The 25,179-nt window shown below is 42.5% G+C and overlaps 1 long non-coding RNA gene across 1 annotated transcript in view; it reads right to left on the bottom strand.

Annotated features, from left to right (window-relative positions):
- Positions 1–16,694: 16,694 nt before the first annotated feature.
- The window catches only part of LOC112546348 (uncharacterized), a 49,779-nt gene continuing 41,294 nt past the window's right edge, over positions 16,695–25,179 (bottom strand). Inside the window, exons 3-4 of the long non-coding RNA XR_012904316.2 lie at positions 21,760–21,839; positions 16,695–17,973 (exon numbers count right to left, since the gene is read on the bottom strand). This is a non-coding gene — a long non-coding RNA (uncharacterized LOC112546348). The remainder of the gene's footprint in view (positions 17,974–21,759; positions 21,840–25,179) is intronic.

Below are 25,179 nucleotides of genomic sequence, written 5' to 3'. Positions count from 1 at the left end.
GTGGTGGAATCTCCCTCTCTGGAGATATTTAAGAACAGGTTAGATAGACATCTGTCAGGGATGGTGTAGACGGAGCGTGGTCCTGCCTTGAGGGTGGGGGGCTGGACTCGATGACCTCTTGAGGTCCCTTCCAGGCCTATTATTCTATGATTCTATGACAGTGGTCAAAGCTGGGTGCCCCAGAGAGGATGAACAGGTAATCATCAAACATCCCTCCCCTGGCAGCCATTCCCAGCTTCTGACAAACAGAGGATAGGGATACCGTTACTATTTATCCTGGATAATCTCCATGAATTTATCTAGCTCCTTTATTAACCCTGTTAAAGTCCTGGTCTTCACAACATCTTCTACTAAGGAGTTCCACAGGCTGACTGTCCGTTATATGAAGAAAAACTTCCTTTTGTTTATTTTAAACCTGCTTCCTATTAATTTCATTTGGGGAGCTCTAGTTCTTTTATGTTTGGATAAATAAACAGGTTTATGCTTCATATTTCTAACTTCAGATACATACACACAAAATAGAATGTACACCTTCAGGGGATTAAAACTTCTCCCATGGTCGGTTGCATGTCACATTTTGCAGAATGCATATTCGGGTTAGGTGTATTTATACTCAAAAACATATTTCCATAAAGAATATGGAGGTGCAACATCACAGAGGGCTTAAAGGATTATTGATGAGACACAGCGCTTTTGCTTTTATATAACTGGTTGGTAATAAAGATTAGTTATTATTTTGTATATGAAATAGATTACAGCTCTAATTTGGATACTTGTGGGATATGTGTCTCCCATCACAACCAGCAGTAACTGACATTCCTTTGGCAACTTCATCAGGAAAAAATATCAGGACCCAATTCTGAATTATGCTCCTGTCCCTAAAGCTAGACCCTTTACAGGTTAGAGTAGAGGCAGATCAGTGTGGCAACACAACAAAATGTGGCTGCTTGTGCAATCCCTGCTCCATGGAGGATATTTGATGAGCCCGACATTCACTTTATTTGAAAAAAAAGAAAAAGAAGAAACTTCAATTTGTATCCAGCTGCAGCAGGCACATTGGCAAATGAGCATGGTTTTCATTCCTTCAGCAGTGTGAGATAATAATAAGAATGTAAAAAATTCAACAGAGTCTCCCCAAGAAACAATTCTGCTCTTGAGAAAACATCCGTATTTTGAATGGTAGAATTTTCCACGGGCGTAGTCTGTTGTTTTTCAATTTCCTTTCTTTAAAGGGGCATGCTGCCTGGTCTTGCTCGCTATGTAAACACAGTACTATCCAGAGTTTTTTAAATAATGTCCCTTCAGTCAGATACTTGTTGGTCTTATATTCAGTTTCATATTTAGGAGTAAGAATAGCAGGGTTAAAAAGGTAACCAATTTTCATATAAAATAAAGTTTCAAGATTTTTTCAAACAAAGACTGAAAAGATGCCTTCTTCATTGTAAGTACAAAGGTTTTCCCACAATTCAGCACAGGTATATTTATTCTGAAATACATTTATTTTCAGGAAATACCATTTTCCTTTAGGTTTTAATTCGAAGGACACTTTATGTTATTGTACAGAGTGTTGACACTGTCCCATTTGGGTGGTTTGATTAACTTTTGCAGACTGTACATGTTTGGGAACAGAGAGTGCTAAAAACTATTGATATTCTGAGAGAAGACACTTTATTTTCATTTGATACATCCTTGATACAAACCATTTGTATATGAAATAGTTCTTTGTTTTTCGTCCCTTGATTGTATTAGACAATGCTGATGACTAGCAAAGTAGAACAAATATGTATGATTATTATTTCTTTAGATGTATAAAAACTTGTATGAGGAGTTGATCCACCACCTAAGGTAGCATACAAAAACACTGATAATTATTTCAATAGGTACTGATGCAGCCTTAGATGCTCACCCTAGATTCTGGCCATCTATCCCAAAAATTAAAATGAATAATACAAACAATATTAAGGACTGCTCATCCCACACTATCACAAATAAATACCCACCCACTTACATGAAAAATTATATCCAAATACCTAGAGGGGACCGCACAGCACTGGAGGACTGATTTTTGGTTCTTTGGTTACCCCACACTGGTAGCAAGCAAAAGTCATTAGTAGATCACATCTGATGGCAGACAAATCAGTTGGTCTCAGTCCATCTCCTTGCAGCCACCTGTGCTCATAATGGTGGGAGGGAGAACACCAGTATAATTTGATTGCAGAGGAGATTAGAAGGCACTGTTCATGGAGACTGAACTATCTTCTTACCTCCAGAAGGAATCCACCCAGAACAGTACTGAAATGCACTCAGAGGGCATTACGGGGAAGCTTGTAATACTTTGCAGAAAATTTTCATCTCCATCTTTCACAAGCAATGCATTCACTTGGGAAAGGGAGCTAAAGTATCTGCAATAAATGACTGTTCTGTATTGGAAGGGAGAAACAAAGTTGTTCAAGGGTGTTTGTTATTTCACATAAAAAAAGACTCTCTCAGACCATCGGTGTTGGAACTAAGATTGATGGGGGTGCTGCCACACTCCGAGGCTTGAAGTAATAGTAACAACCCAACATGGTTTCTGTCTCCAGAACCCTCACAATAAAAAACTGTTCCAACACCACACTCTCCCAACAATTCGTCAAGACTGTCATGTAACACAGACCACGTTTAGATTTAAAGCGGGAGGGGAAATAACTCTGTAGCCCTCATTTAGACCTACCGTAAGTGAGCATAGCTCCAACTGAAGTACATGGTAGTATACAGGAATATTTTGTGAGTAATTCACAAAAGTAGAAGTTTATATAGGAGATCCTCCCTTTTATAGTCCAGAATGGAGATTTTCATTGTTTCACTCAACAGTAAGGAATTTAAAAAAAAAAAAAATGGAAGTGATAGTACTTCAAATGAAAAAATGGGGAGCTCATTGAGATGTCTTACCAAGTCTCCTAAAACAGACTGAATATTACAGGAAAATCTCCTCTTATTCATACATAAATCTGGTCAAAGTATTCATTGCAAAAAATGCTCACTGCAATTTTAGATTTTTTTTCTTCAGTTACAAAATGGTCATATCCTGACCCTCGTTTCTATGGATGTATTTGTTATTCTTAAACATTAGTCAAGTAGTAGAGAACAAATATCAGACTATGGTTGTTAACAATCTGTTCATTTTAACTGTTCAATGTTCAAAGTATTATTAGTCACCTAAGTCACATGGGATTGCTTCAGCTCCCTGATTAGATGAAAAACTAAAAAAAAAAAATCATGAGCAATAAGTAATGAGAACAAATTGTGAAGAATGTGCTTCCATTATGAATTTGCTGTGAAATAATTATTTGAGTAACAATTTGTGAAACTTATGAACTTAATGTTTTCACAGATGAGTCCATACAAAGAATGAATAAAATGACCCCACATTTTTATAATATTTAATCAGTTCCATTCATAGATGTTGGTCTGGTTACTAGACAAAGAAAAATTGGATCTGGAGCTTGGAAGATATGTTTCAAATATTTTTAGTTTCTTTAAAAGGTAAGAGGTTAAACTGAATGCTATAATATTAACTTACTAGCAGGTGAGGTTCATCATTGACCAAGCAAAGTCATTTTGCATAGATTACACTTACAGGAAAGTTCAAGAAACTAAATACATGTAAAAGAATTTTTTATTAATGTGCTTGCAAAAGGGAGGTAAAAGAACATTTTACATTTGTAGGATTTCAATTTCAAACATTATTTATTTTATTGAATAATTACCATACATAGTAAATTTGAATCAGAAACTTGTAAAACTTCCATTACTTTTTCCATAACTAATTTGAATTATTTTGTGATTTGTAACAGTAAAAATGTTCTGTGCACTAAAATGACAGTTGAATAGGCAACTCAATTTTAATTTTGTTAGCAAATATTGTTTATGAATTCTAATAAAAATAATCATGACATTTTCCAATGAAAATCAAAAATAATTATTTAAACTTTTCACCCAGCAGATTCAGGTATAAAAAGTAGTGCATTCAGATAATTTAAATAGCAGGATTATTAATGTTAATTTGTTATCTGTAGCTAATCTGGAAGTATGATTTTATTTTGCACAAACAAATCCACAAAAAACCAAACTCTTCAAAATACATAATAGATGTCGGAAAAAAATAAACTTCTTGGACTATTTTCATTACCATGTTACACAAAGAAAAACTGAAGTTCCTACAAAAGTGATTACAACGAGTGAAACATTAAGGTATTCAAGCAAGTCAATGAAAAGTGATTGCACATAAGTAATGAACAATTTTTTTAAAAAATTGATGCTTTGTCCTTTTAGTTCAGGAAAATTTTCCTTCATGTTCCTTCGAAATGGAGAAATAGCCAATTTTACAGTAAGAGGTTATGTGATATTCAGAAGATTATATAGGCAGTAGAAAGATACAGGCAGGTTGTATAGTTTCTAGCTATTAAATAATAATGCCATCAACTTCTGAGGCTTAAAAATGCATATGTAGAAGCACTTATTTTATACCTGGAACAAATTGGAGGAATAGGATCAAACAAAGGAATGAACTAAAGAGAAGGATTAGATGCTTTATATGTTCTGGTGGCTCTCATACAGTACACCTTACTACATGTTTAGAGAGTGATAGGTTTTAAAGGACAGTTTAAAACAGTTCAGTTGTCTCACTGTATCTGTAATGTTTTTATTAATTATTATAAAAATGTTCAAAGTTGTTTATTTGATCAGTTTTATAATCAACATTCAAATTTCCAATCTTGTTATCAGTGAGGTTGTAAAGATGCAAATCTCTGTGGTCTATGAGTGCTTTATCAATACAGGCTTGACCTATCATACCTTTTGCTTATCTGCTGAAATATGAATTTCATATAGATTTGTAAAAATCTACAGTTTCCTTTTAGCACAAATGCCCTTCTCTTCTCCTATAAAACTTGTAAGCGAAGTGATGCAGAAATTTTAAGCAGCTAGAGACTTTTTTATTGTTTTTTTTTCAAAAATGTCCTGTAATGTTATTTGTATTACTTCATTTTGTATACTATATCTATCTATATATAGATATATAAAAATAAATATATAAAATGTGGCTCTTTGCACTCTATCCATAGCTATTTTGGCTCTTAATCTCTAAGAGTATGTCACCACTACAGAATTTTTTCGGAAAAACAGACCTTTTTACGACAAAATTTCAATTATGTCCACACTGCAATCGCATTCTTCTGAAAGAAAATCGAAAGAACAGAGGGAGTTTTCTGACATTGGTAATCCTCATTCTACGAGGAAGAAGCCTTTTTCCAAAAGAGCTCTTTCAGAAAAAGGCATGTGTGGACGGGGAAGAGGGAGTTCTTTCGAAAGAAGAGGAAAGAGGAAAAAGCACAGGTGTCACTCTGTCCATAGTAATCACAGCTGAAATGCGAAAGCATCCATTCAGTGTGGACGCTCTCTTTCGAAAAAGCAGATTGCTTTTTCGATGTGCTTTTGCAGTGTGAACGCTCTCTTTCGGAAGAAGTTTTTCCAGAAGATCTCTTCTGGATAAGCTTCTTCTGAAAGAAGCCTGCAGTCTAGACATAGCCTAACTGGTTGGCCACCCCTGGGCCACACCCTTTTCCCACCAAGTTTCAAGGCTTCACTCAGCCATGCCCAGTTCTCCTCCTGCATGATCCACAATAAGTTGTGGATGATGTTCTGGGGTGTAGAACCATATGGATTCTTCTCCTTCCTTAAGGTAAGCCCCTTTCTTTTAACAGAGTCCTGGTTGTGACCTTCTCTACCATGATTCTGGGGCTTTACATTCACAGTCGCACAGCTCTCTGTGTGTATAGCTACACTACCAAATTATTTCAAAATAAGCTATTTTGAAATAATAACTCCTTAAATAACTATTTTGAAATAGTTTGTCCACACTACAGGGAAGCCTCGAAATTAAACTGAGGCAGGCTCCCTGAATATGGATGTGCTATCTTGACTTACAGCCCCAGGAAGCACTGGGGAATAATTACTTTGAATGACTCTGGGGTGTAGTTATTTCAAAATAACAGCAGCATAGCATCCACACTAGCCCTATTTTGAAATAGCAATTAAGAAATAAGCATTATTCCTCATAGATGCAGGGGTTATTACTTGGAAATAACAAGCCTGTTCTTTCGAAATAATTTCAAAATAATAGGCTTGCTGTGTGGATGCGCAACTTGTTATTTTGAAATAACTCTGAAGTAGAGACATGCCCTGAAAGTCCTTGTCCAGGCCATCTTCTTTCTGTATTCTTGAAGCTTTCTAGCTCTTTCTCCTTTGCCAAGTTAGACTTTGACTCTAGTTGGACATTCAAGAGGTTATGGGGTTATATCCGCTTTTTTTTTCTTTTTTGACAGCAGAAAACACTTTTGTTCCCTAGCCTCCTTTTCAACTTTGTGGAGGGTCAGCTCTCATTCCTACTTCACTACTTTCCCTATGATCCTTTCCTATGAAGAACAGAGACCTCTTCTAGTTTTGTGCCCATACTGCCAAGATTTCAGCCCGGTTCCTATCATTAGTATCAGCCTTCTCTAGCTCACTCCAGTCCCTCATCGCAGATGTCTGCTATGTAGCTTTTGTTGTATATAGGTGTGAAACAGCAGTAGTCCTGCTTCTGAGAGTGATTTTTTCCCAGGAAGAGGCATAGCGAGAGTGTTATATGCCCGGGGGCAAAGGCAAAATTTGCTACACACACACCCCTCCCCGCCACATGGCGGGGCCCCGAACCTGCCGCACAGCTGAGCCCGACCCTGGAAGGGGGGGGGGAAGCTTGTACCGCATCTTACCTGACCCCCCTCCAGTTTTGGGTTGGGCCCTGCACGCACTAATCCTTCGGCAGCGGTGGAGGGGAGTTGGGCTGGGGGCAGAGAGGTGGGGAGGAGGCAGCTCCAGCTGGTGGCGGCAGACAGAGGAGGAACAGGGGAGCAGAGGGATGACAGGAGGAGTGGAGTGGAACTATATTGCTGCCCCTCTAGCATGGCACCCGGGAGCAACTTCGCCCTCTCCCGGCCCTCCTCACTACATCACTATAAATAATCCACCTCTTAGGATATTTATTGTTTAATGAATTACTTATTTTACTAACTACAGACAAATATAAATTATAAAGTTTTGTGATTTACATTCTATTAAATATTTTTTCTCTTTAATTTGTTCATATCCCGTTCTCATTACGTTCATGTATTTTACATTAAAAATGTCAAATTCTTAAAATATGTAAGTTTTATAAAACACAAGAGAAATTAATGTTATACAACCTAAATATGAATTTCATCACTATATTTCAATCAAGCATTTAAAACCACTATTATAGCAAATGAGTAACTCATTGCTTTAATGAATAAATGGTAAAAAAGATTTTGAACATATCAAATTTATTGTAAGCAATCTGTAATGCTTCCTAAATGCCTAGTTACTTACCTAGTTAACTTAATTGTTTTTCATACTTCCACATAGTGATAAACTACATGAGTTATGAATGTAAAAGATTAGCTTACCTGTTAAAATAACACTCAGAAAAACTTTTAAATAAAACTAACACACAACATGAGAATCACCCTCACTTTCTTGAAGGCACTTGAAGCAATAAGTAGCCTAAGGCTGAGAATACACTGCAAGTGTGGCTTTTTGTCTGCCACGAGGACTTTTTCCTTCAGTCTGCCATGAGAGTCTATCCCTACGTAAAGGAGAGCGGTTTCTCTGAGCTGCTCTTCCAAATTTCACACAAGTAATTCAAATGAAGCCACAGGTATCAAGATTCAAGGCTAACTTTGCCTTGAGCAAACTGCCTTTCCAGGTGTTCATAATCACAACATCTGTACATGTATAAGACTTTTAGTTGAGAAAGCTATGGTAATCCCAAGTCTCTGCTATGACTGGCAGATGTGGGTGACCTATGGAAAACACCAGCATTTCCTTTGGAAAATCCGCAACAAAACGTGGGGTGATCTATCACCTCAGTAATACCAACTCCTTTAGAATTGAGTTTCTGATTATCTAGCACCAGCTGAGGTAAAGCAGGAATTGTGTGCACGTGTCTGATATATTTTTACCAAAACTCCTGCCTGATCAACTCACCAACGCAGAAAAGAAACAGGGAAGCCAAAAAGAATGGTACAATATAGAGCAGTATTTCTCAACCTTTTTTTTTAAGCTTCGGAGGGGTAGCTGAGTTAATCTGTAACAGGAAAAATTTTAAAAATAACAAATAGTGTAGTAGCACACTAAAGACCAACAAAACATGCAGATGGTATCATGAGCTTTTGTGGGTAGAAGTGGGTTTTGCTCATGAAATCTCATGATACCATCTATGTTTTGTTAGTCTTTAAAGTGCTACTAGACTCTTTGTTGTTTTTTAAGTTTTTCCTTTTGTTATAAAATACCTTTTTTTAAAAAAATTATAAATACGCCCAATGCACCTTCCCCCAGATCCAGGCACACCAGCCACCTCCCCACCCCTCCCACCCCCCCCCCCCCCCCCCCCCCCGTCTTTCCAGTGCAACTGTAGATACATCTCATTAATCTCTGTATTAATCATTTTCTCATTGGAATTTTTTTATTTTAATTGTGTATCAAGTCCTTTTAGTATTGTACTAAGTCTTTAGTTTGTTTTATTAAGTCCTTTTATATAGAAACTTTGTGTACTTTCATATAGAACATAAAAACTTTGTATTTAGTCTTTTTACATAGAAACCTTATATCTTGTAGACTTTGTGCCCACTTTTGCTTAATTGATTGGCCTGTTGAGTGAACAAAGCGTGAATAGATAGGCATGAAAGACCAGCACCTCCATGCACTTGGTTGGAGAAGGTGGAAGCCAGATCCAAGAACAATGAGAAGAACAATAGGACCTGTGAAACGGGCTCACTGAAAGAAGACTAGACCTATGGACGCCTTGGGAGTCAGCAGTAAGTGCCTGCTTTTGGAAGCTCCCTCTTTGAAGGTGAATGGGACGGCATTAAGACAAGTCATATGATGACTCTCACTGATGATGCCTATGAATGTGGTAATTAATGGGGTTGATCTGCATGAGAGGGAAGACACTATAAATCTAAGGCATCTTGCAGAGGGATCCCCAGCTTTCCTCTTGTCAATATGGGAGCATCGATTTGGCTCCACTCCTCCCCCACCTAACTCACCTGGCCAATGCAGTTAGGGGGAGCAACTATTGGTAATAACAAGAAGTGTGTGTGTGTGCACGCACGCACCCGCGCTGTATCATATGCATATAAGTGTTGACTGCTATATGTGTGTATTACCAATAAATGTGGCATTTTGCATTTTCCCCCTGAAAAGATCCTGTGCAGTACTCTTAAGTACAACACACCCACCCCTCCCCCAGAGCCAGGCACCCTCAGCACTTTCCCCCAAACCTAATGCCCCTCCTGCAGAACCAGGCACTCCCAGCATCCCCCCACAATCAAATCCCCCTCCCCCAAAGCCAAGCACCCCCAGAGTCCCCCTAACCAAATCCTCCTCCCACAGAGCCAGGTATCCCCCAACCTCCCCAAACCAAATCTCCCTCCCCCAGAGACAGGCACTCCCAGCACCCCCCCCAACCAAATCCCCCTCCCCCATAGCCAGGCACCCCCAATGCCCCCCCAACCAAATCCCCCTCCCCCAGAGACAGGCACTCCCAGCACCCCCCCAACCAAATCTCCCTCCCCCAGAGACAGGCACCCCCAGTGCCCCCCCAACCAAATCCCCCTCCCGCAGAGCCAGGCATCTCCAATGCCCCACCTCCCCCAACCAAATCCCCCTCCCGCAGAGCCAGACACCTGAGGAACTGGCGGGTAAATTAATCTTACCTTTAAAGTAGCTGCTCCTGCCACCTGACCCTGCTGCTTCAGCTCGCAGTGTGTACAGGGAGACAGCATGTGGCCCAGCTCCCAGCTCTATGCATCACGTGGGCCTGCATGACTTGCACTCTACTCCCATCCCATCCTGAGCCCCCCTAGCATGGCGCCCAGGGGCAACTTCCCCCCTGTCCCACTTGGTGCCTCAGCACCACTCTATGTGTCACGTGGGCCTGCGCAACTTGTGTGACTTGCGCTCTGCTCCTACCCCAGCCCGGCGCCTCCCTAGCGTGGTGCCCGGAGGCAACTACTCCCCGCCCCTCCCTTGCTACACCTCTGTTTCCAGGGCAACACCTTTTTATGGGTCCCACTTTCTCACAACCAAAGTAAACTGTATCTGGGACATCCCTTCATGTCCTCATTGGGGTCCCAAAGTCCTTCATTCAGCCTTTACAGTTGCCTTAGCCTCAGCAGTCCATGACAGGTGTCTCTGGCAGGCTAGCCGTCACTGGTTTCTATAGCACTCATGACAACCAGACTGACCTTACAATCAGGCTGACCTTATATGTGGTGTTTATAAGGGCAAACCCATCCTGCATTTCCCTCTTGCCCATGGTACGTGCAGCCCTACCAATGTCTGCAATGCCTGTGCCTAAGTGGATACTGTCACAGCTACCGGATGCCTTGCCAAGCCTGAGGCTATTTCTAGACTACAATGATCTATCGGAAAAAGGTACACAAAATGCACTCCACAATTTGCGTACCTTTTCCCGACAGTTTTTTCAGAAGAGTCTAGATGTAGCCTAGTGACTCTGCCATTGTTGCTGTTGCACTCAAAGTATCTCCTGGAGGATAGCTTGCTCTTGTTGAGGGGGATTCTGTGTGGCTGCTTCCCTGCAGCCTCTCTTGAGAGCCCTGGAGAATCCCCCTTCACTCTCCTTTTCTGGAGTGTGCTGTGATAAGAGTGTGAAGCCTCCCTCAAGGCCCTTCAAGGCCTAGAATATTCCATTCCAACACCATATTTGATAGACACCTATACCTTACCAGGTTCCCATCTCTTGAGAAGTTTGAGATGAAACATAAATGGATATAGGAGAAGACAATGAACCTATTACAAAAGAAGCACCTAAAACAATGCACATGCACCTATCATTTAAATACTACATTTCCAAAGAAGAAATAATCCAGATGTGTTAGAAATGGGTGGGCCGCACATTCCTCTAGATTATATACTGACTCCAGTTCCCATGGAGTAGAATTTGGTCCAGTGTATTTAGTGGGAAATTTTAGACCAAACAATCTCATTGCCTGTGAAAATTAAACACTATTTTCATAGCCTGGGAGTTATGTAAGGAATATCTGTGAGGTATGCAGTTGGGAGAGGTTTGTGAATTGTTGTTGCCACACTGAGCAAGCATGCTGTGAGGTATGAAGCCAAAAGTTAATTGCCTCCAGGACCTGAGAAATGCAGAGAACTCAAATAAGAACAATCCCTGGAGTATGTTATTCTATTCAGAAATGGTCTAATGGACTTTTTTGAGGGGGGGATGAGATGGAATGGAGAAAGGTTAAATAGGCCTAAGCTACATGATTCTTGTCGCAGAATTGCATATATTGGATTCTTATGGTTTGCTTACACCAGAGATGGGCAACAATTTTTGATGGGGGGGCACTCCGAGGGCAGAACTTTGATCTGATATTAATGGAAGAGATATAGGGTCTGCGATGGAAGTTGGATACAGTAGGGAGATCAGGGTAGGGGACTGGGATGCAAGAGAAGGTGTGGGGTCTGGGAAGAAGTTTGAGTGAAGAAGGGGATAGTGACCTGGGGCAAGGGATCAGGGTCTGGGAAGTGGCCTGCATGTAGGAGAGGATTCTGACCTGAAAAAGTGGTGTAGGAGGGGGTGCAGAGGGTTTGGGTTGTGACCTGGGGCAAAAGGGAGTTGTGACCTGGGGTACGGATGCAGGAAGGGGTGTAGAGGGTTTGGGTTCTGACCTGGGGAAGGGAAATGCAGTGCAGGAGGGGGTGCAGCGCTTGGGTCCAGGAGGGGGTTCTGACCTAAGGCAGTTGTGGTGTAGGAGGGGGGTGGAGTAACAGTGCAGGTTTCCAGCCAATGGGATCTGTGAGAATGGTGCTGGTGCAGGGTGAGACCCCCTCCCTCACCAAAGGGGCACACACCGCACAGAGGCGCTCACAGTAACCCAAGCAGTAGGCTACTTTGAGCAGCATGTGAGGGCACAATAGGCAGGGAGTCTTCCTGAGCGTCGGACTGGGCCACAGGATATTGGTGGCAGGCTGGATCCAAATTTTTGGTGGGCCAGATCCGACCTGTGAGCTGTATTTTGTCCGCCCCTATCCTGTACAGTATGTAGACACCAATAGCAGGTCTGTGCCAACTGACTTAGTTCAGGAGCTCAGGCTAAGGGGCTGTTTTATTGCTGTGTAGACATTCAGGCTCAGGCTGGAGTCCAGGCTTAAGGATCTTGCGAGGTCAGAGGATCCCAGAGTTTGGGCTGCAACCCAAAGCCAAACGTCTACACTGCAGTTAAACTGCAGCCTTTTAGCCTGAGCCAGCTGGCATGTGTGTCATGGGTTTTCAACTGCAGTGTAGGCATGCCATTAGACAGATAACGACAGCCCCTGTTTTTGTGCAGGTCCCACACACCACCCCCTTCCCAGGGTCCTGGCACTGCTTTCTAACTGCTAAGGTGCCATTCCTGACCCTACATCTGCAATCTCAGTGCAGGACCCATGCCTGGGGCTCTGGCTGCTGCTAGATCTGTGCTCAGGGCTCTGCTCCTGGCCCTGTATGCAGGGCTCTGGCTGCCTCCAGTCCCATGCCTGTGGCTCACCACATGGAGTCCCAGCTGATACCAGCTCTGCACCCAGGGCTCAGCTCATGGATGCTTTTGGCCCTGTGCCCAGGGTTTTGTTCACAGCCCTGTACCTGGAGTCCACACACAGGTCCCAACTGCTACCAGCCCCATATCAGGAGCTTTGCTCCTGGACCCCTACACAGGGTCCCAGTCTTGGCTTCCTTAACCTTGTCCTTGTTTCCCATCCACATATCCAGGGCCTCAGCCTTGCTCCTTGCCACAGCTTTGGAGGGTGGAAGGTGATGGACAGGACTTAAGGGGTGGAGGGGAAGGGAGAAGGACCACTGGCTTTCAGCACCCTCACTTTAAAATGTTCCAGCGCCCATGCTGGCTATATGAACATTTTCTACATAAGCAATAGCAATTTGATTTGTTGATAAACTTAAAAAACAACAAATGGTCTGGTAGCACTTTAAAGACTAACAAAACATGAAGATGGTATCATAAGCTTTCATGGGCATAAAAGCTCACAATACCATCTACATGTTTTGTTAGTCTTTAAAGTGCTACCAGACCATTTGTTGTTTTCTAAGTTTATCTAGTACAGACTAACTCAGCTACCCCCTGAAGCTTTTCATTTGCTGAGTTTGCCATCAGACAATATACGCACTGGGAGAACCAATAGACTCCCTAATAAATACACATTCTCTTTCCTAACATGACTAATAAAGGTAGCATGGCTTAGTAAATTATGCCCTAACTAGGGGCTTAGGAAACTTCAGTTCTAATCCCAGCTCTGTTAATGCCATCGCATGCTGCTGCTAGTAAGTGCAGGGAACAGTCCCCCACTGCTGGCACCAGATACCTAGCCCCATTAATCCCCTCAGCTGCTCCAGTTGGGAGAAAAAGCATGGAGGGGGAGGAACCAGAGGTGGGGAGAGGCAATTCCTGGGGCTGGAATCCAGAGGGGGATTGTCCTGGCCTTTCCCTGGGTTGGAGGGAGAGGTCATATGGCCAGTGGCCCCCTGTGTACCGCCCTCACCCCTTGCCCCTGATTCTTTGACTACGCTCTTTCATTCATCTAACAGTAATTTCATCTATACTGCATTTCCCTAGTTCACTTCTGAGAATATCATGTGGGACTGTATCAAAAATCTTACTAAAATCAAAATCTATCACTTCTAATGCTTCCCCTTACCTATTAGGCCAGTAAATCTGTTAAGGTTTGGCACGATTTGTTCCTGAAAAATCCATGTTGGCCATTACTTATGAGCCTATTATCTTCCAGGTGTGTACAAACTGATTGTTTAATAATTTATTCCAGTATCTTTCCACTTATTTCAATTAGGGATGTAAAAAATAATAAAAAACCAGTACCCATGTAACCATTAAAAATCCTATCAGCTACATGATTTTATCTGGGAGGGACTAGGGAAGGAGGGAGGGACTGGCCCCACTCCCGGGGAGCTAGCTGCCCCATGTTGCAGACTTTTCTAACCCCACTCCCAAGGTTCCAGCTGCAGGTGCTGCGAGCCCCATTCCCAGGGTACCCGCTCTTCTTCTAGGGATCCAGCTGTCGCCCCACACTGGCCATCACTCCGAGAGTGGGGTTTGTTCCAGAAATGCCCCATAAACTTCCTTAGTTGATTTGGTGGTCTATAATCAATCCCTACCATGAGGTCACCCCCATTTTTCCTCTTTTATCCTTACACAGAGAATTTCAACTTGTTGGCCTTCTACCTCATTCTGGACCCAACACCAAGTAAATACATTCTTGATATGCAATGCAACACCTTCTCCTTTTTTAACCTGCCTGTCCTCCCTGCATAAACTATTATCCCTTATTCAAATATTCCAGTCATGAGATTTATCCCACTAAGTCTCTGTGACGCCAATAACAAGGTGTGGAATTTCCTGAATGAATGTGATGAAAAGGGTGGTGCTAATTTAAGAGCAGACAATAACATAAGATCTACACTCACCGTAGGCTATCAACAGCTTTGTGTTCAGTAGCATGTGATTTTTTTCCCAAATACATGTGCAGGACTGATCATAGCTGTTGTAACTATTAATATCTGGCTCATGTTAGCTCTGCTCATTTACTAATATTAAGAAAAGTACATGCATATTTCTAGTTGCAAAATAAAAAAAGTTTTACAGCTTCCTTCAAAACATGCTGTTCTGATAAATTCTAGGTCATAATAGCTCTATAACTTAAAATCCACAAAGAAACAGAGTTCTAATGAAGTTACATAAAAATAAAATCACAACAATTCTGTAAAATACAGCTATTTTTTCCATTATTTGACTAAAATACACCTGTATTGCTTGCAGACATCTATTGCAGCCTTTGTGTAGGGGAAAAAAATCAAATCAATGCTTTAAATCTCTGCCTAACATCTTAATCCAGGATATCCTTGCAGGTAAAGCAAAACTCAGCGTAATAGCTAATGCTTACAAAAGGAAGCGTCACTTCTTGTGGGATCTTACTTTCAGCTCACAGTTTAAGATAACTTCATACCTGAAAACAGCTGAATTATGTCATCAAGTAAATAAATGCCAATTTTTTTCTGGTTAGTAACTATTGTACCTAAAGATTCTGTTGTTAACAGCTTTTGTGTTTCGTTTATAAATCACTGACTAAGCCACTCCTTTTCCATATCTTTTTGAACTTACGCCTATATAACCTTGATCACTGCAAATCAGTTCTAGGTGAAAGGTTGTTCTCATTTCACAGTGGAGCTGGTTTGAATTCTCAGAGCGCATAAAAATCTTCAACTGAAATCTCAAACTAAGATATTTAAGCCAAAAGATTTAAACAAAAAACTAAATTTTCTGCAGTAAGCAGACACTTCTCATTTCACTTTATTTAATTGAAAACCCAATCTTCTATCGGTAACAGTTGCTGAATTTTTTCAAATAGCCCTATATTATATTTAACTTTATAACAACATTTTTTTCTGTTATGTGCAAGTGTATTCATTAATGTATAGAACACTAAGGGTGCGTCTACAATGTACCATTATTTCGAGATAACTAGCATTATTTCAAAATAATAATGCAAGCATCTACAAAGCAATTCCATTACTTTGAAATAATTTCAAAATAATGGACGGCTTATTCCAACTTCTGTAAATCTCATTCCACAAGGAATAATGCCTGTTCTGAAATAGCTGTTTCAAAATAGGGCATGTGGGGACACTCAACTACTGCTATTTTGAAATAACCTCTCACTGAGGCCATTTTAAGTTATTCCTTCCCAGTACCTCCTGGGGCTGTAAATAGATAGATAGAAATTCGAGATAGCACATCCACACTAGGAAAGCTTGTCTTGGACTAATTTTGAGGCTTCCCTGCAGTGTAAACGTGCTATTTCAAAATAAGCTATTTCAGAATAACTATTCCAGAACATCTTATTTCAAAATAAGCTTTCAGTATAGATTTACCCTAAGGGTATGTCTATACTACATGGGTATTTCAAAATAAGTTATTTCAGAATAATAGCAGCTGTAGAGCATCCATAGTACAGCTATTTCGAAATAGCAATTTCAAAATAGGTGTTATTCCTCATGGGTATATCTACACTTGCACCCTAGTTCGAACTAGGGATGCAAATGTAGGCATTCAAAATAATCAATGAAGCGGGGATTTAAATATCTCACACTTCATTAGCATGATCTCGCCGGCAAGTTACTCCGAATGCCAGCTGTTTCGAAAGTGAAAGCGCGTGCTGGGACGCGTTACTTCGAACCAAACCCCTTGGTTCGAACTAATGTTACTCCTCAAAAAATGTTAGTTTGAACCAAGGGGTTTGGTTTGAACTAACACGTCCCGGCGCGCACTTTCACTTTTGAAACAGCTGTTGATCGGAGTAATGCACCGGCGAGATCATGCTAATGAAGCACGGGATATTTAAATCCCCGCTTCATTGACTATTTTGAATGCCTGCATTTGCATCCCTAGTTCGAAATAGGGTGCAAGTGTAGATATACCATGAAATGAGGATTTATTATTGCGAAATAAGAAGTCTATTATTTTTAAATAATTTCAAAATAACGGACTTGCTGTGTGGACGCTCGCCTTGTTATTTCGAAATAACATGAGTTATTTTGAAATAACGCTGTAGTGCAGACATGCCCTAAAGTAGCATCTACTTTCCCACATAATGATTAACAAAGAGTCAAGCATTATTAAGGAAGAACTACCATGACATTTGGTTTTACTAATTATTATTGGGCGTAATCATTTTGCTAATACAAATCAAAGCTGGTTCTCTAGAAGCCAGTTTTTTCTTGGTGTTGTTATACATTTTCTCCTCATTTATTCAGATATGGGAGTATTCAGCTGTACAGATCTGGTTGTAAGGATTTCATTGAAGATTTCAAATGCAATTTTGTACCTTTCTCAGTGCCTCTCACGCTTTACGTGACCCGGAGCTCTCTGATTCAGAATAAATAGACTTCATCTTTAGGTATATAACTAGCAGCTTTATTAATTACATCTTCACTTTCTGGGTAGCTATAACAGTTATGAATACAGAGGTGATTCTAGCTCTAGTGGCCCTGGGCACCAACTCCCAAAGGTGTCATACTTCTGCGCCACCCGTTTGGTTTGAGTTTGGTTTTTTGCACTCAGGTGCAGGGGAGTCAAAGTGTCTTCTGCCCTGGCCAACAGAATGCTAGGGCTATGTTTTACAAAATAAACTCCCGAAGCCCTGTCTGAGCTTACTTGGCACTCAATCTAGCTTCTGGGAAGGATATTCCAAGGCCAAGCTCTCCTTTGGTTATATCTAAATCCTAGTTAGGAGAGGATGTTCCTAAAGTGTCCTGCAACTTTGTTGCACATAAAGAATTTTTCAACTTGTGGGAACACTAATTAGAGCCAGCTCTAAGCAGAATAACCTACCTTGGCACTAAAAACCAGGGAGAAGTAGCTGTGTCCTGACACGATAGAGATTTCATCTCCATACATGTTTGGGTTAGGAATCTCACAGTTTCATGAATCTGCATGTAGCAGTGAGTCAGATGTTAAAGGGGATGGCTAATCCTTTTAAAAGAATTCCATTCCTATTAGTCTTACTACTAGTTAAAGAGCTCAGGAAGCTGGTAGTTTGAGAGAGAGCATTAGTTTTTCACCCCTCAGACAGGAGTTTAAATTAACAATTGATTACAGAGCTTGGATGTAGGAGGGATAAGTATCTGAAAGTATAGTTATTTATTTGCACACAAAAAATAAGTACCAGTTTCTCTCTTCTGCCTTCTCTTAGTGGGAGATCCGCCTCCTTCCAGCTTCTTTTAGGAGGCTGATGCAATCCAGTCTCAGGGTTGCATGACAAGTACCAGATCTTCTTCTCCTGAAATTATTATTAGGCAGCTTAGCTGGTTTCAGTCTCCTTATCCCCATCTAGTCAAATGGCATGTCTCCAGCTAAAGAACTCAGAAACTTCTCTGTCAGATCACACTATTTTGGCCCTTTAACTGCTTATGCACTTTTGTAGCTCTGTGGCCTAAAAGGGAATTCTAAAATCCCCACTGTTGCCAACTTTCACAAATTTGATTGAAGTATCAGAACATTTGTCATCTTTCTTAAAACTACAGCTCCTGGAGTCTAGTGATTTTGTGAAAAGCTCATTTAAAATAAAAGATTCTAACCCTCATGACTACAGAGAAGGGCTTGACGCCAGTGCACCCTATAAGCTCAGAAATTGTAAGACAAATAAAAAATACATAAGATCTATAAAGATAAAACACTGTATGTTGTCTTGTAATACCCTATAAAGTTGTGCTTTATGCATGTGTTGAATTGAAGGAGGGCTATTTCTATTACATTTTATGATACTGCATGAAACATTTAAAATAATTAAAATAGGGATTAGAAGTTCTAAAATCACACAGCCACATAGATGACAATTTACCTCCATGTCCCCCATGAGTTTTATGGAGACAAAACTCATGCTTAATTTGTGTGTCATATACCTACCTGCCTCTTCACAGGATGCCTACTCTCAAGGCACCTCCCTGTCCATGAGGACACCCAGATATTCACTTAACAACACAGAGCTTTCATCTTTGAGATGGAGGATCCAGACTTTGTAGCATTTTCTCTGGCAGGGGTGTACTGAAGCTGCATCAGTAGGACTACAAGGAAGGCTTAATATTTAATTGAACAATGCAGCAGCCACAGTTATGTGATGACTGAAGACTGCTCTAAAACATGTGCTTTGCTAATTAACATATTGGCATCTCATTAGTCTTACAATGTCCCACCTAATATTTTTATCTAGAACTGCCACTCCCTGTCAAAGAGATTAAATGCATTCATGTCACTATACTGGAAAGAACAATTAATTTTACTTCTGGGTAAACATTGCCATAAAATATAGCCACAGTAGCCTGAATTAATTACTGATTACAAAGAATTCCTACTGCTTAAAGTGAACTCAGTTTACAAAAGAAGGAAGTAATTACTTTTTTAAAAAGTTCTTTCACTGTGACACTGATGGTCAATTGTATTAGGAAGTATTTGTTATTCCTGGCAGTAGAACAATATCAACCACAATCAGGAAACAGCTCAGGGGGTGAGAGCCATTGCCTTGTGCAGTCTCTTTGTGCCACTCCTACAGTGTAAGGGGAGCATAAAGCTGCCCTCCTTAGTAAACTAGGATTTCCCCTACATGTATAGGGGACGCAACTGGGAGAGGAGGGACGGTTAGCACCTTGCTGCACCCCAATGATCCCTGACTAATGTAATAGTCTTTTCAGAATCTTTTCATAACTTTGGAGACAAGCCCCTCCTCCCAGAATGTCTCATGGGCAGGCACCAATCCCAGGGAAGGCACTTCTGGTGAGTTCACACCCAATTGTGTTCACCCACTTGTAGAATGATGAAAAATGTGATCTGTGTGGGGGTCCTCAAAACAGCTTGTTAACATGTCTGGAGACCAAACGGGAATCCTCCCTGCACATCTCCATAAAGCGCTCATAAAGGAATTCTTTAATCTTTCTCACAGGCTTTGTATACACTGCAGGGTTTTTGCACAAGAAGCTTTTTGCGGAAGAGATCTTCCGCAAAAACTTCTTGCACAAAAGCACGTCCACACCTCAAAAATGCATTGCAAAAGTGACGTGCTTATGCGCAAGAGAGCATCCATTAACAGAATGGCCATCAGAGCACCTGTGTTTTTTCTGATAGGCTCTTTTTGCACAAGAAACCCCTGCGGAGCATCCACAAATGCCTTTTTGCGCAAGAGTTGTAGCACAAAAAGGAGTTATTCCTCATGGGGAGAGAAATTACTGGCAAAATCCCTCTGTCCTGACAATTTACTGGGTTTTTTTTGTTTTGGTTTGGTTTTTTGCGCAAATACACACTTGAGGTGTGGACGCTGTGCCCGTTTTTGAGCAAAAACCTTGTAGTGTAGACATAGCCACAAAGTTTCTGGAAAGGCCTGCCTTATTACATCCTCCACAGTAGGACATCTTTCTATGCCATGCCAGCAGTAAATGGTCTGTCACCATTGCAGCACAAAGCACTGCAGCATAAGTTCCAGGTTTCTGGCCACAATCAGTCAGCATATGCTCTCTAGCAATCTCTGGGATTTGGAGAAGACTGATATCTCACATGACAATGTGGATGAAGCAGGGGAATCTATTAGCGCAGGCCCGTATGCAGGGGTTGTGCGAAGGGTGCAACTGAACCCTTCCATGGTCCCCCAAGTAAGCAAGAGGGGGCTCCGCAGCTGCCATCCAGGTGGTCCACGGCTTGAGGTTGGCCCTCCTACCCCTCTGCCACAGCAGGGAGCCTACACTGGTGCTGTAGCCTTAGACTCACACAGATATCATGTGCTGAACACACAGATATAATATGAGTCCCTGACCTGACCTGCCACCATGCCCAGACCCTCTCACCCCCTCACCCGCCCGCCCACATGGTCCTGTGGGAAGGGAAAGTTGCACTCTCCTGTCAAAGAGGGAGTATCAAACACACAGGTGCCATATGTGCCCCTGCCCTACTATGACACCTGGACCTCCTCCTCCTCACAGGCTCTAGCCCCGGCCTGTCCCCTATCATGGTTGCCACCAAATTGAGTCCAGCTGCTCCCCTAAGAACTCTGTGGTGTACTTGCTGCATAGTGGCTGCTTAAAATCATAACTGTGGTTTTGTACATAACACATCCCTATTGGCTCTAGACAGACTTTCCATTTTTGCTAACATATTCAGTTTTATGCTTTACAGTGTATCTCCTGTAAAGTCAGCCTTTCACTTATTTTTACAGTGGGAACAGCAGCAAGCATACTGCACACTCCCCCCGCTGTCTGGCTGACACAAATCTGAAGGCAAAAATGGAGTAGGGATGACATGTTCCAGGAGCAAATGCAATCTGCCAACTTGGACAGGAAGCACGGAAGCAAATGGAGGAATATGCTGCTAGAGGAAATGAGTGTGGATGGTGGGGGAAAGAGAGCGTGCAGGGAACAGCAAGTGCAGAGAGTCTCAATGACCATAGTGGGTGTGATGGACTTCCAGGACAGCTTCATGCACAGGCACCTACTTCAGTCCTTGTGGAACCACCTTCACTCTTCACTGAGGTCCATCACTTCCTCTCCCAGGGGCCCTACAATGCAAGGCAGAGGAAGGCCAAGGGCAGCCTCACACTCAACCCCCAAAGATGCATCCCAAAGCAAAAGGCTGTCCTCACAATTGTGACCACACACATATCCCAAGCTCCCACCATGAACTCCTTTTCTGTCCTGCTGTATTCCCTAAATAAAAATGCGTGATTTCTAAACAACAGTCTCTTTATGGCTTGTGTTAAAAGGGGGGCAGTTCACAGGCAAGCACACTGAATGCAGGGGCACCTCATTGAGAGCAACAGGCATGAGACTCAAATCTCTGGCTAGGCACTGTGCCATATAACTTCCCCCCTACTCTCACAAATATTATGGTGCACATGGCAGGCTGCCACCACAATGGGAACGTTGAATTTGCTGCGCTCTACACACCAGCAAATCAAGCATGTGCTTGGGGCAGCACATTTCCAGAGGCGGCATTTCAAAGTAAGCAGCCATCCCTGGCAATGCCCGGCCCCAAGGTTCCCATGGGTGCTGCTGATTAACACTCCGCAGGAGAAGGCATCACTTACCCGATCTCTTGCACTGCCACGCCTACATCTTCTAATGCCGCTAAGAGCAGGGAGGATCTGGACCTCCCACGCAGGGCACCCTGGGAAACGCAGCAGAATGAATTTTTTTAAAAGTAAAACAGATTATCCCCTTCCTCGCGCCCACACCCAGACTCCGCCCTCCCGCCAGCCGGCCCGCGTGTGAACGCCCTGCCCTGCTTCGCTGGCAACCACCTGGAGGAGCCGCATGCTTGTTGCCATTTGAAATGGGTCACATGACCTGGCTGTTCCAATGGTTTGGCAGCTGCAGCCCCGTGCAGCTCCGAGAGACGGAGGTGCACGCAGAGGGTGGGAAGAAGGGGGCTGAGCCTGCTTTGGGCAGAGAGAGCTCTTCCCCAAGTCAGCTTCCAGCCCCACATCATGGGCCTTGTGTTCCACTGCTTCTACATCAGCCTCCGACAGCATCTCTCTTGGCTGAGCAGCGGGAGCAGGCGCCGCAGCTTCCCTTTTGCCTCTCAGCCACGGGTCTCCAGCCTCTTCACACCCAAGATCACGCTGTAAATGTCAGGGAAAGCCAAGATCTACTCCCTCCCTTCCCCAAGACACCCCCGCTTGAGCCCCTGCCCCTGCCCTCTCCGCTCCCCTCCTCTCCATGATGTTTGTAATTGTGATTTTGTTAAAATTAAATGAGTACATTAGTAGGAAATTGTTTTATTTCGCTAACTACAAATTTTCTGTTTTCTTTTTTTATTATTATTTTAAATGGTCAAAAAAAAAAAAAAAAAGAAATTGCAAAGTGCAAACATGTGTAAAAGCCAACAAAAAAAGTGGTGGTGGGGGGGGACTTTTTGTTTGGGGTGGCAAAAAACCTGGAGCGGGCCCTGGAGCCATCCACTATGATACCCATGTTTTCCAGAGTCACTACCCTCTGTAGCAGAAGAGTATTGATTGCCTTGGCTATTTGGATCATAATAGCTCCCACTGTAGGTTTTCCCACTAATCAATAGGTGTCTGGCATAGCATGCTTCCACAGGGCAATTCCCACTTGCTTCTCCACTATCAGAGCAGGTCTCATTCTGGTATTCTTGCACTTTAGGGTGTGGGAAGTAATTCACAAGCTTCTATGAAGGTGACCTTACGCATGTGAAAGTTTTGCAGCCACTACTGATCGTCCCAGAGGTGCATCATTTTGAAGTCCACCCAGTCTGTGCTTGTCTGATGGCACCAGAACCGGTGTTCCACTGTGTCCAGAGGATTTAATGCCAGCAGCATTTGCCAGTCGTTCAGCTCAAGTGCTTCTCAGAAGAGTATGTTCATGGCCTCCCAAGATTTTTCCTCATTCTGGCAAACCCTGGATATGCTCTGTACATACTCCAGCATATGGCAATCATATTAACCATGATGCACCTTCATGCTTTGATGCTTAACAGGATCCACTATAGGTTCCGTGCTTATGCTGCTATAGCTTCTGTGTGGATAAAGAGGGGGGAAAGGGCACGAAGAGACTGTTTGCCATTGCCTGGGGAAGAGGTATAGTATGCTGTGGTGGCCACGTTGGTCAGTAACTCTTAATTTTGTACATTTGTAACATCCATTGGTGTGGTTTCAGTAGGAACACGCTCTCCTGAACATTTCCTGAATGACCAACAGTAGAGAGTATTGCTAAAAAATTCTGTATCAAACTGGGATATTTCCAAACCCAAAGATTCTGTCATAGGTATTTTTAGTAAAATTCAGAGTTGTGGGCAAAAACCCCAAAATTCACAAGAGCCCGGGACCTGTCTCTATTACTAAAAATATCCAGAGCAGGAGGGGAACAGAGCACTGCCAAGGACTTGCAGCTGTTCCAGCCTTGCTGCTCCTGTGTTAGAGGCTGACCACTCCTGCTCCAGTCCCAGGGGGAGCTGATCCAACACTGTATGCTGCTTTGCAGGTCTAGGCAATTGCTGTCCCAACAGACCTGGGGCCACTGCTCCAGGGCTGCCCACCAGTCAGCTGTTCAGAGTCTCCAAGACTGACCACCAGCCACTGCTCCAGCATCATTGTTCCTGCAGCACAGGCCCATCCAATCCCAGTTGCTGATTCAGCCCTGGGATTTCTGTTCTTGCCCTGTTCCCAAAGAAGGCACAGAGATCCCAGAAAGTCATGGAATCCATGACCAAATGCAACCTTACAAATCATCTAAGGACCGGTGAAAGGCCTAGTTTTATTTTGCCACTTTACTAACACTGTGGAAGAAGAGCAGAATATTGAAGGTGACACTAAGGCCCAGCTCCTGCAATTTTCTCCACTCATTAGATTGCAGCACTGGTGAGGAGCCAGTTGCAGAATCAGGATCGGGGCCTAAAATAAAAGGTGTTGCAAAAGCAGAAAAAACAAAACACGATGACCAAGAGATAAGAAATATGGACAAGAAATAAGAGAATGAGGTTCAGCCTGGAAAAAGGCTAGTAATCCCAAACCAAGATATTCAGGGTAATAGAGCACCAATGCCTAAAAAAACTGAAGTGAGGGTGGACATCCAAATGTTTACGATCCAAAGGATTACAATTTGGAGCTGCTGTTACAGGCAGATGAGGTGATGATCTTGCTACACTTGCCACTGCAAATGATTCTAGACATCTCAGTATCAGAAAGATATCCACAAATTGGAAGGAATTTAGAAAAGAGCGACAGCAAAGCTAAAAGGGCTAAATTGTCAACAAAAATAAAAAGACTAACTTGAGAGGAAAGGAGAAAGTGATGACTCTCATCAAGTGTTGGAAAGTGTGAACTGCAAGCAATGAAATTGTTTACATTGCTACAAAAGGGGGAGGCTATTCCACTTGTTTTTGTTACAGGAGTCCATGCCATGCAGTGGTCTGTGTCTCCAGTCCAGGAGCATGTAAGCCACTTGCACACACTACCATGACCAGGGACATCTGCCACTGAACCTGTTGCCTACCCCAATGGGCAGGGTTGGGGAGCAGTACAGCCATGCCGGAGAAGCTACCCGCGCAGTATACTGGCTCCTGAAAGTAGAGGCCTGACGTGATGCTGCTTTTGCCTCTGCAGTTCCCAGCAAGGGCCAGCAACAATGTGGATATCTAATGTATATCCACATTTATACCCATAAATCCTGCATCCACACGGGTCTCTAGCTACAAGTCCTTCTCTGATGACCCTTGCTTTTTTGCTGCCTTCTCTGTTTCTATGGTATTTTTCTCTCACACACAGACACATGGCTGCAATCCAATCAATCCCATGCCCCTGTTTTTATTATCAGAATACTGGGGAAACCTCTTGGGCCACACAGCTCACCTATTCCAGTCTTGCCTGTGGAAACTCCTATTGATTCAACCCTCTATGTTCCATAAAGGGGCTGTACTGCTTCTTACATTTATCCAGCATCAATAAGGTTTGGACATTCTCCAGCATAAGAGGCTAAAACGTATAGTACTT

Source organism: Pelodiscus sinensis, chromosome 1, assembly GCF_052426305.1.
Source record: "Pelodiscus sinensis isolate ZL-2025 chromosome 1, ASM5242630v1, whole genome shotgun sequence".
Classification (NCBI taxonomy): Eukaryota; Metazoa; Chordata; order Testudines; family Trionychidae; genus Pelodiscus; species Pelodiscus sinensis.
Note: the sequence above shows the minus strand (reverse complement) of the source record. Positions and strands in the feature narration are given on the sequence as shown.